This window comes from Grammomys surdaster, unplaced genomic scaffold (genome assembly GCF_004785775.1).
Source record: "Grammomys surdaster isolate TR1022 unplaced genomic scaffold, NIH_TR_1.0 142, whole genome shotgun sequence".
NCBI classification, from domain to species: Eukaryota; Metazoa; Chordata; class Mammalia; order Rodentia; family Muridae; genus Grammomys; species Grammomys surdaster.
The window spans coordinates 1,921,546-1,933,977 of record NW_021604600.1 but is presented as its reverse complement, the minus strand read 5'-3'; the positions used below and the strand labels follow the sequence as shown (position 1 = coordinate 1,933,977).

General features: G+C 49.5%; 1 protein-coding gene across 3 annotated transcripts in view; it reads right to left on the bottom strand.

Annotated features, from left to right (window-relative positions):
* The window catches only part of Eef2k (eukaryotic elongation factor 2 kinase), a 58,205-nt gene extending 46,377 nt beyond the window's left edge, over window positions 1-11,828 (bottom strand). Inside the window, exon 1 of one of the 3 annotated variants that reach the window (XM_028764183.1) lies at window positions 11,674-11,828. The gene's annotated coding sequence lies outside the window, so the exon portion shown is untranslated. Of the gene's footprint in view, window positions 1-1,507; window positions 1,581-7,556; window positions 7,616-11,673 lie in introns of those variants that run through there. The other 2 variants (XM_028764185.1, XM_028764184.1) reach the window with 2 other exon arrangements.
* Between the last annotated feature and the right edge of the window lie 604 nt (window positions 11,829-12,432).

The following is a 12,432-nucleotide window of genomic DNA, read 5'->3' as shown; positions in this document are numbered from 1 at the left end:
CCCCTCTCTTCCTCTCCCTCTCTCTGAAGGAGGAACATACTTGCCACAGTTTGTGTGTAGAGGTCAACAGAAACCCATCAGGAGTTGATTCTCTGTTTCCACTATATAGAATCCGATGATGCCAAGCTTGTGTGGTTAAATGCCTTGCCCCACTTGCCATCTCTACAGCCTGTTTTGAGAGTGTCTCTCTATGGATGCAGTCCTGGCTGTCCTGGAACTCACTGTGTTGAACAAGCTAGCCTCAAACTGAGATCCACCTGCCTCTGCCTCCGAGCACTGGGATTAAAGGCGTGTGCCACTATGCCTGGCCTAATGCTTAGTTTTTGTCTAAACCATCTCTTTCCTCTGAGGCCTGGGCACTTTCTTAACAGCTACTGAAACAGGACATACTTTTACATTCTAACTCAGAACACGCTCCTAAAATAGAAATTAAAATCCCTCAACCCTGTACTTTACCTTCCTTGATAAAATGTATCCTTGCTATTTTCTATTTAATTTGTGCCTGTTGGTTTTGTTTCTCTCTAGCCTTTCCTTCATGTGCTAGCCTCACACTGATTTCTCTTCTCCATTCCCAGTTTGAAACCTCATGTCAGCTGCCAAGTTTGTTTTTTACCCTCAGGGCAGGACAGTCACCAGCTTGGGACAGATGCCAGAGCCACCTGATCCTCTTTAGGGTTTGCATGCAGCTCCTAGTCCCAGTGCCTGCTGTCCTAGTCAGCCTTCAGACCAGGACAGTGTGGTGCTTATATCTGCCAGCAGACTCAACCAGTTGATGGCTTCAAGGGGCAGGATGGTGACATGCCCACAGCTTCAGCTGTGGCACCAGGAAGTGTGGCTCCCGGCTGAGATGCAGAACTTCGGCCGGCCGTTTCTGGCAGATCAAGGCTCTGTCGCTGTGATCTGCCAACATTCATCTCCCAACCCTTACCTGACCACCCCTCCCCCACTGCTCGGCCGTGGCAGCTGCTGAGTAGGGAAATGGCCTTCCTGTGGTTCCACAGCTAGCTCACAGAAGCCTTGAGATGGAACCATGAGAAGAACCACAGATAAACACCCTCCAGACCCTGGAAACCGAGAACTGCTGCTGACACCAGCTGTGACTGCCTGGCACTATGCCTTGTACCCAGAAGGCACTTGGTACACATTCAGAACTGAGTGAACCCAGTTTTGTGGGTTTCACATTGTCATGAGTCTGCTCTTAAGGAAGCCTGAGGCCATGCCTGTCAACTGTCAAAACTGTTGGCTCCTACAGACAACAAATAAGTGCTCCACTTCCCAAGCTACTTTACAGCTAGGCAAGACCATGAGCTGAATGACTTCCTGGGGAGGGGTGAACAACTGTCTATTCACTTGGTAAGGTAGTGATGACAGACCAAAGAAATGACACCCACACCCCCAACCTAAGTTCAGCTTGGTGAACCATGGGGTTACAGGAGCAGCAGCACCTAAAGCCAACCCCACACACTTGAGGATTCAGGAGAGCGGCAACCCTGAGTTCCTCGCCTACCTTGTGTCCTGTCTCGCTGGCTCCAGTGTCAGTCCCCCAGCAATTGCTCACTGTCTATACAAGCTTGGGAGGAGCCTGTTAATCTTGTAACTTTCTGAGCTTCTCTCTTCAGAGGGGAGGCTTATCAGTTCTGTGGAAACAGTTTCACAAGGCTACACACCCAAGTGGAGCTTGACGAAACAAGCAGAAAGGCTGAGTGCAGCTTTGGGGAGGGGTTGGTTTGTTGGTGTTTTAAAACATTCATTTGTTTCATTTGGGTCAGGGGAGCTCACAAAGAGCACATGGAGATCGGGGACAGAAGTGGGAGTCTCCTCCTACCACCTGGGTTCCAGGGACTGAACACAGGTCATTAGGCTTAGCGGCAGGTGCCTCTACCTTATGAGCCTTCTCCTGAGCCCCAGTAGGGAAAGGTTTTTAAAGGGAAAGAATATGCCCACTGTACCCTTCTGGCTAGAATGCAGATGCGGTTGGTGGAGTTTAGGCAGCTATGTTAGGCCATGAGGTACAAGCCAGACCCTGAGGTTGGCAGAGGCACAATGCATAGGTCTTATATCACGGGGCAGCATCCTATTCATACTTTGATATTAAAGCATCATAAGGTGATAATTTATTGTGCTTTGGTTTTTTTTTCCACCTTTCAAGTTGCTAATTATATTGGTTGTGGCAATGCTCTCTTTCATAGCATAAAAGGTCACATTCCTTATGACAAGATGCCTTGCTAGGGACACCTTAGGAAATCTAGCCTCAATGCAGAGTTGTAGCTTGGTGGCTGACCGCACTTTGCACATGAGACACTCTGCACATGGGCTTTACCTCAGCTCCAGATTCCAGCTCTGACCCCCAGCTTCCTTGCAAACTCAATTATGGATTTCCAAACCCAAGGAAGGAGAGAGACCCCAGTTCACAGGAAATGAGAAATTTCCAGAAGTTACTCGCTTAGGCACCTACAACTTCCCCCTTCCAGCCAGACACACCTGAGGAGAAGTTTCTCCAGAGAGTTCTATGTCCGTTTTCTCTCCCTGCCATACTATCAACCTGGGATGTGGAATCATAGCCGTCGGTTAGCTCTCTAGCACAGGCCGTGACACCGGCACAAGACTCATCTTCATTTTTCTAAATTTTGAGGCTAAGCCTTGAGTCCCAGGCAGAGGGGACCTAGATGTCTGGATATTGGCAAAGTCAAGATTCTTCAGGGGTCCTCAGGGAACAACTATTCGCTAGAAGCCAAGATCTCTCCAGAGGGGAACTGGATGTCTGGATATCAACAAAGCCAAGATTTTTAGGGGTCCTCAGGGAACAGCTATTCTTTGGAAGCCAGGACCTATCTCTCTCCCTCTCTGTCTCTCTCTCTCTCTCCCTCTCCCTTTCTCTCGTGTGTGTGTGTGTGTGTGTGTGTATGTTAGGCTGTGTCTTGCTAGGCTGGGATCCTGTGGCAGCCAAGGACATAAGAGACTATGCTTGGAATGCCCAAAGCAAGGCCTACAGGTCAAGAGACAAACCACAATGGCTGCTGGTCCTCCCTGGGCTCACTCTCGGTGCCTGGAGCTGTCTTTCTGTGGCAGCAAAGGCTTCAGCATCCCAGAGCCACTGCTACTGCCCTGCACTGACTACACACAGAATATGCCCGGCAGCGTTAGCCCATAGCCTAGGAAACACAGGCAATTAGAAGCCCTTAAAGAGTGCACGTGCCTCTCAGGATCTACTCACTCCTACCCAGTGACATGGTTAGAGGAGTTAAGGTCAAAGCTGTTTCACAACACCAGAGCTTTTACATCCTAAGATTGACTGTCATTGATTAGCAGCATTACAGGTCAGATGCCTGCTCCCAGTGATTGGTTTAGAGGTGGTCATATGACCAAAGACAACACACTCCTGGTAAACCAAGGGCTTCTCAAGTGACTAGAAGAAGGGCAGGGTCAAACATTTCTGGCAGGGCAGGGATTTAGGGTTGAGGCCAGGGCACCACTGAAGAAAGATGATGTAGGGTGGACCACAGAGCAAGAGGTAAAGAGGAAAATGAAGAGTTGTGACCTCATCTGAGAGCTAGGAGTCAATCGACCCATCCCCTTCTGGACCTGCAAATTACAGGCTGGCTCCAATAATCTGTCTGTCTCTCTCTGTCTCTCCCCCCACCCCCTGCGTGTGTGTGTGTATGTGTACGCATGTGTGTGGTGGTGAGAGCCTAGACAGACTCCTTGGCAGGCAGACAGCTAGTGAGAGCTCTAGACCATAGCTAATAAACTGGGTGTACTCCCAAGATGGCCTGCTTCTGCCTCACCCTCCTGCCTTGAAACAAAAGCCTGGTAGGTAGCTCCAAACAAAGGCCGAGCTGGCTTCTGTCTCCCGATAGCAGGACCCCTGCAGCTCAACAAGTTCAAGGCCAGCCCAGGATGGGTTGTCTTACCTTTCTTCAAACTAATCAACCTAAATTCAGAAGGCTCTAAACCACCCACCACTCAAGAGACTGGATTTTTCAGGTCTCCAAGTACCCACCCTGCTTCCCTTCTCTGTCTTCTCTGTGTCTGCTCTCTGTGTGAATCTCCTCACCCCAACAAATACCATTCCTCCACTGCTGATTCTGTCTGTGGTGTTTGAGGTTTCTCCTACCTTTTAATTCTTTAACTGGCAGAGAAAATTAACCCAATTAAGACCCCTAAACTGTATAATTGAGACATGGTGGTGGTGGTAACAGGATAGGGACAGGGACATGCTACACACTTAGAGGCTTTCTGTCGCCTGCGGTCCAAAACTGTTCCAGAACTCAGTGCTACGGGTATCATGTTTATATGACTTGTGTGCCCACATGTAGATTAAGGCCTGAAGACACCAGACAGATGTCTTTCTCAGTTGCTCTCTGTCCTTTTTTGGAGCAGGATTCTCAGTGAGCCAGAGCTCCCTGACTGGCTAGGCTGATGGGGCAGTGAACCCCAGGGGTCTCCCCTGTCCTAGAGCTTCCTGACTGGCTAGGCTGGTGGGGCAGTGAACCCCAGGGGTCCTCCCTGCATTTCTCCAGCATCCTCACTGCTCCCACTATACGCCAAGATGGCTCCATCCAGTTTTATTTTTATTAAAATCTTATGCATATAAGTATTTGCCTGCATGAATATTTGTGCACCATGTGTTGCTTTGTGCCCATAAAAGCCAGAAGAGGGTGTTGAATCCTCTGGAACTGGAGTTACAGATGGTTGTGAGCTGCCATGTGGGTGTAGAGAACCAAACCCAGGTCCTCTGTAAGAGCAGCAAATGCTCTTACTGCTGACCAAACCCTTACACCCAGCTTTTATGTGGGTGGTGAGGATTTGAACCCAAGACCTAATGCTTGCACAGAGAGCACTTCATCAACTGAACTATGTCCCCAGCCCCTGTTTACATATGATTTTAAAAATACCAGTGATCTTGGAGTACAGCTAGGTGGTAGATAAGTATTGTCTAGCCTTTACATGGTCCTAGGTTCCATCTTCAGGATCACACAATAAATTAAATAAAAACAAAACTGGGCTGGAGAATTGGCTCAGTGATTAAGAGCACTTGCTGCTCTTGCAGAGGACCCAGACTCAATTCCCAGTACTCACGTGGTGGCTCATAACCGACTCTAACTCCAGTTCCAGGGGATCTGACCCCCTCTTCTGACCTCCAAGGGTACTAGGGACTCACATGCAGGCAAAGCACTCATACACATAAAATACTAGAAACAAACAAACAAACAAAAAAAAACCCCACCCAAAACCCTAAATAAATAAGGCAGCTGGGGATCTAGTATTCACCTACTATATACAAATGAACCCAGTAAGTTCAGCCTGCCTTCTCTTCTCGATCAAAGTTTTCCTTGTAACTGGCCTTCAGACAGGTGGAGAAGGGGAGAGGAGAAAGTGGGGGGGGGGGGACTGTTCTGAGTGCTGGGGTTGTGGCTCAGTAACAGAGCCCTTCCGAAGTCAGTATAGGCAGGCTCTGTGTTCCATCCCCAGCACTGGGAAAATAGAAAGACTTTTCCTAAAGCACATGGTTAAAACAGCAGCCCTTTCCTATCAGGGCCACTTGTCATGCCGCTCAGATCACATAATGCCCAACTTTTCTGAAAAACCTTTGCAGCTGTGCACAGGCAGCAAAGCTTCCCATATCTAGATGCAACTGTCATGTTTCCAGCTATTCCCTGGGGTGCTCGTGGTAGGTATCCCCATAAGTCAAAATAATATGCCTTCCCTTCCCTGTTGTTCCCTATTCTGTCCATTTCTCCAGCTCTGGCTCTTCCTGCCTCACAGGGTCCTCAGTGCTGGGCTCACAGGCTGCGCTCAGCATCACACCCTCCTTGTACGATTTATGATCTTTCACCATGGATTTCCTGGTGTGACAAACAAGGCTTGGCCCCTTCCCATCCCCCATCTTCACTTCTCTCCGCTTCCTCCACTCCCACAGGTGGCTCTGCCTGATCCTTTAGGTACCAGGCAGGGGCTTTCTGCACGAAGAGTTGGCAGTATATTCCTAGAGGGTAGCATGAGCTCCTGTCATGAATCAACAGAGGGGAAAATGGAGCTTTGATGCTGCAGAGGGATGAGAAAGAAGCTAAGACCTGGGCTCCAATCTCCATCTGACAGGATTTTCACAGAAATAAGAGTAATCATGCCAGGTGCTGAAGTAAACAATTTGGCATGTGTGTGACAATGACAGGAGCCTCTGAGCCACAAGGGCATTCCTAGTCACCTTTCTCTGTCACTCCTTCCTTCTCTGCTCTGCTTCCCTCTATGAGTTGAATAATTTCACAGAGAGACTGAGAATAAGATTTAAGTGACTGGCCCAACACTGCTCAGCTAGCTATGGCAAAATTAGGACTTGAACTGAGATCTCTGTGCTTCCAAGTGGACAGATTATAGTCTTTTTTTTTTTTATTGCTCATGATTTGGTTTTCTGTCTTGAGGTCTCAATCATACCACTGAGCCACCGATTCCCCAGACTGATTCCTCAGTGTCCATACGTGACACCTCAGTGTCCCATATGCTAGCTGGAGATGGCCAGTTTTTCTGTAGTTCATTCCCGTGACCTGCACAGTTGGTTTGTGCCAGGCTTGGCACTCTGGGCTGCAGCTGGAGTAGTGAGACACCATTCTTCTGTGTGAACATTCACATGGCCCGGCCACAGAGAAGACTGTGTAAACACAGAGTGCATCCTGAGAATCAAGGCACACTGTACCCCTGGTACAACCAGCCAAGAGTACACCATGTCCTGGGAACCCAAAAGCTAGTGCCTAGATGACATTAAAATCCAAAGACCCCTTGTGCATGTTGCTCATTGAAGCTATAATGACAATCTTTTTTGCTTTATACTCTAAAATGCCATTTGCTGACTTTAAAACAAAGAACTCTTGCATAATGATGTATTTGTATGGACAGAGTCCAGGTTGTAGCACATGCATTTCAGCAGAAATGAATGTTGACTTAAACCCTGTCCTTCTAAGCAGGCTGCTGCTCCTGCTAGCCAGGAAGCTGGCATCTCTGTTCCTGTGGAACATATGGAGATTGTTTCCAAAGAGACGAGGGTCAGGAAAGGCTGGTGTGTGTGTGTGTGTGTGTGTGTGTGTGTGTGTATACATGGAAGCTAGAGGACACTGAGTATCCTGCTCTAATATATACGACCTTATTCCTTTAAGATGGGGTCTCTCATCGAAGCTGAAGCAAGGCTGGCAGCCAGCAAGCCCCAGGAATCCTCTCGTCATGCCTGACATGCCCAGCTTTTTGTGTATGTGCTGGGATCTGAACTAGGGTCCTCAAGCTTACTCAGCAAGCTCTCGTCCCCACTGAGCATGACTTCTGTGACTCTGTACTATTGACAATGAGCTGGTCCAATTGTTTTTTTTTTTTCTTTGTTTTTTGGTTTGGTTGTTGGTGGTGGTGGTGGGTTTTTTTGTTTTGTTTTGTTTTTGAGATAGGGTTTCTTTGTGTGGAGAGTCCTGGCTGCTCTTGAAGTCACAGAGATCCACCGACCTTTGCCTTCAGAGTGCTGGGATTAAAGGCATGTACCACCACTGCCCAGCCGAGCCGATACAACTCTTACTTACAAGGCCACACGTCCTGTGGGATGTCAAACATTAGCAGCATCAGTGATCTCCACTTTCTAGCTTCAGATGCACTAGAATCAGAACAATTAAAATTGACTCCAGATGTTGCCCTGAGGCAGGATGGAGCGGAAGGGCCCCCGGCTGGAGCCTGTTTAGTCATGTGAGCTCTTGATTGCTACTGATGCAATGATTCAAGCTCTTGTCGTAGAATTCTAGAGACAGAAGTTCTATGGGCTCCTCTTTCAGAGCCAGCAGCCTGAGTACTCAAGCCTGCTTTCCTTCTTGTCTTCCCATCCTTCTTCCCTCTCTTCCCTTCCCCTCCTCAGTGTCTTCCTCCCTCCATTTCCAGTGCTGAGGGCAGAATCCAGAGCCTGGTCATGCTATGCAAGCCCTCTCATAATCCCTAACTCTAAATATTTCTGTTCAGAGTTCCTGCTTCCTCTGTCTCCTCCCTTCTTTTCTCTACCCTTCTACCTCCTATGGATGGATGGATGGATGGATGGATGGATGGATGGATGGATAAACAGGGTTTCTCTGTGTAGCCCTGGTTTTCTTGGAACTTCCTGTAACAGGAATTGTTATGCAGGGCCTAGGAAGAGGTGCTGGGGTGGAGGTAGGAGGTGATAGAGGAGAGAAGGATGGTCAGGATGGAATAGTAGCTGGCATTTTCCAGCCCCAATTCTATTCCAGGCATGGTAGGGCTGAGGGGCTGGTCTCCCTGTGGTAGCTACTGTTTGCTGTCTGCTGATTCACAAGCAAGGAAATGACCCAGGGAAGGTCTTCTGGAGGAAATAAACGCTGAGCTTGATCCTGAAGGGGACAGACAGGTATGGCCCCTGTGAGTACTCTAAGGCACTCTAAGCAGCAGGACCTGTGGACACGAAGGTAGGGACATTCAGCAAGCTCATGTAAATGCTGACTGATTCTGGGCTTAGAAAATGGGAGTCTGATGGAGAAAGCCAGTGTGGATATCCTGGTTCTTTTATTTTGACACAAAGTACTGTTTCTCTTAACTGTTTGCAGTTTATCTGTGAGCCCTTAGTGTATGCTGAGGCCCTGGATATTAATGAGACCCCACTTGATGCTTCATTTCCTGATTCCTGATGCTGCCCCTCCCTCACTCAGAAATACATAGAACAAACCAGAAAAGTGTTTGGGTCACACCAATCAGGTACTGCACAGTGTTGGTACCATCGGGGTCCATTATGGCCTGCTCCATGAAGTCTGCTGTTTAGGACAAGGTCCACCTCTAACAGCAGAGCCTGCTTCCAAGCCCTGGCCAAGGGACACAGAGCTCTGCCTAATGTGGGCTTTCCTTCTCTTTCCCAGGACAGGGTTTCTCTGTGTAGCCCTGGCTGTCCTGGAACTAGCTCTGTAGACCGGGCTGGCCCCAACTCACAGATCTGCCTGCCTCTGCTTCCCGAGTGCTAGGATTAGAGGCATGTGCCACCACTGCTGGATTCTTAAGCTTTCAATTATGGGTTTGTCCGTGGTTTTTGTTTTTTTCTTTTGAAACAGGGTCTTTCATAGCCAGGCTGGCCTCCAGTTCCCTCTGTTGGGGGCAGTGATCGTGAACTTCTGACTGTCTTGCTTCTTTCCTCCCTAGTTCTGGGATAGTGAGCATGATTTATGAAGTACTGAGGTGAAACCCAGGGCTTTGAGCCTGTTTGACAAGCATGCTATCGGGCCGCATCCCCAGTGCTGGTTTTTCATTCCAAAGAAACTGAGAAACGAGTCCAGGGCTCAAGACATCATAGACAAACTGGGTGCTGTTTATGGTGCAGTGTCTATGTCTGGGTGCAGCCGCTATTGGCCCAGCCAGAGACGGTGTCTCCCAGAATCTCCTGCAACTTAGTGAGACCATGTGATTGATTGCATATGAAATATGGCCCAAATAACTTTGCACCACTTCCAGGCCCACTCAGAGGCTCACTTTCCACACCCTGGTCAGGGCGAGCTGATGACATTTCCACATCATCACAGAGCACCTGTGTGTACCTTCTCTGAGCTTCAGGGAGGGCATGGGCTCCATCACCTGACACAGGATCCCAGCACTCTGTGCCTTCCTTCAGTCACCTGCCTCCAGCTATTCTTATTCAACCTATTGCCGACTTGTCCCCTGCCAAGTGATCCACTCCTCCTTCAGAGCTGCCTCAGTCTCCCAGGAGGCAGATGCTATTTGCTTCATTCTACAGGGGAGAAAGCTGAGGAACAGAGAAGTGTAGTGACTTTGCCTAATATAGTCTTTATTTCCTTAACTCAAACACCCTGGAGCAGCTAGGAACCTCCCCTGGGAATTTCTTAGAAATGCAAACTGGGAGTCTCACTCCAGACCTCCTCAAGGAAACCCCAGGGTGGTCTACAATCAGGGGCAAGCAAGCCATACTGGGGGCCACAGATGTTAGAACCACAACCTACACTCACCTCTGACTCTTCAGCCTGTGAAATGTTTCTCTGAGCTTAACTACCATTCTGTAGTGACTCAACCTTTTTCTTTCTCTGAAGCTTTGTAGTCTGTACCCATAGACCCTGATTGCAAGAGTTTAGTCAGATACTCTTTAATTTGTGTAGGGTGTGTGTGTGTGTGTGTGTGTGTGTGTGTGTGTGTGTAGGTGACTATGGAAGTTAGAGAGGACACTGGATCCTCAGGAGATGGTGTGGCATGGGTGAGCAACCAGATACAGGGCCAGCCCAGGATTCTGAAGCTCTTTCCCCTTCCACTTCAGGGTCAAGTGCTCTCAACCTGTGTGGGGGAGGGGAGCATGGCCCCCTCCCCCACACAGGCCCTCATCCAACAAGCTTTTAAGGCTCAAACCTACGGTCACCCCAGACTTAGATCCTGTGACACCCTGGGATCCTGGAAAACTGATTTCCACAGGTGCCTCTTCCTCCAGCCTTCCCAAAGGCTGTTGCTACATGGTTGCTATGCCTGATCCTGGAGTTTTTCTCCTTTACACTAGAACTTAAGGTAAAGAAGGAGCCCAAAACTACAACTCGATCCTGCTGTGCACCCCTAGGTTCCTACCTGCGGTTCCTAAGAGGAAATTAACAGCTGCCAGCCCTGTGGATGACAAGACCTCTTGGGACGAGTCTGACTCGTGCAGGATAAAAGGTTTGAAAATATGTTTGTGAAACAGTCTGGCAAAAGCCATACAGGAAAGTCACAGCTAACAGACTCAGATCCTCAAAAGAACCCAATTCTTTGGAACTAAGAGTCGGCCCCCTCTCACCTCCCCGCCTCCAGCCCCACTTCTAGCTCCCTCCTGCCTTCCTTTCTCAGGAACTGCAGAGAGGTGAAGAGCTAAGGTCGAGGTCTGAACACGGCCTGGACCCACTCCTTCTATTGGCTTCATCCTCCTCACAGCGCAAACAGCACTTTCACCGGGAAGTCTTCCCAAAACTTCACTCTTAACCCCTACACTCACAGTCCTTGTCTACTTTACATTCCCTACCTAGCCTCTGGGAGTCAGGGGGCCTCTCTGGATCTTGGCTTTCTCCTCCGTAAAATCTGTTCAGCGGTCCCAAAACAGGGAGCGCCTCATTACGGAGGAAGCAGGAATACGCCCCCAAGGAGAATCCCCAAGTCAGATCTCACTCCTCCGAAACACGCGATCAGTCACACACAGGGCGCAGCTGGGCAGGTTTCCCTCAGTCCCCTTAGCCGACACAAGCTAGTTTTGGCCCGGGGCTTACCCGGGAGATCCCCGCCCCCGCGCCACCAACTGCATATGAATGCTCAACCCCTTGGCGCACAAGTCTCCAACGCCTGCCAACACCCCAACTCCCTCAACCAACAATGCTGCAAGGGCGTATGCTGTACGTCTGCTGCACAGACCTCGAGGTTCTGGGAACTGAAGCCCGCACAGGCCTCTAGTGTGAGGAACCCCGTGAGGGAAATGTTACTTGGGCGCTTCGGGGGGGACAGGTGGGCTCCCTGAGACACAGAAGAGACCCGGGCGGAGGCCCGCGTGCACTGCTTGGTGCAACCAGACCGGCGCTCAGCGCTTGCCAGCGTCTTCCACTCCTTCCTTTACGGGCGCAGAGTCCCGGAGGAGCTCAGGCGCCCCGGGCCACTGCAGCAGGACGAGCAGGCACCCCATTCAGCCCCGTCACCTACCTCTCACAGTGGGGCAGGCGCGACAGTCGCTGCCCACGGCCGCAAGGATACCGAGGAGCTGGCAGAGGCTGGCGACCGGGCGCTCCAGGGTGCAGGGCGGAGGAGAATCCCGAGGCACGAGCGCAGGCGACAGAGAGCCAGGCCCACAGCCGCAGTGGGGCGCCTGGAGACGGCCGAGCGCAGGAGCCGAGCGCGGGCTGGAGCTGTGGCTGCTGCCGCTGGGGTTGGAGCCGGAGGCTGGGACCAGAGGTGGGGCGGGACTGACGCACGGGGCGCACGCCCGGGCTCACGTGGCCACCCCCGGTGGCCATCACCTCCCTGCAGCCGCCGCGTTGTCTTCTGGCTCCCCCGCCTGTTGAACGCTTCCTGAGCGTCTGGGTCTAAAGCCGGTTACTGTGCTGTGTGAGCCTCTTTTCCAAGCAATAACATAAAAGGCTTTTATCAGAAAATCTTTAGGATTTCTTTACTTCTCTTTTGAAGAAACTTAAGACACTTTCCAAGAGAGGAAGGGATAACAAAAGAACCGGAGAGGGCGAAAAAACAAAAATTGTGTTGAAAACTCATAAAGAATCCAAATTCATGGTAAGCATATATGTATTTAATATTTACATATAAATATAAGTATATAAATTTATAAATGTATATGTAAATATTTAATATATAGCCTATATATTTTGTTTAAATTTAATATTTATATATAAACATATTTGATTTAAATTTAATATTTATAAACAAACATATATTTGATTTATACACACA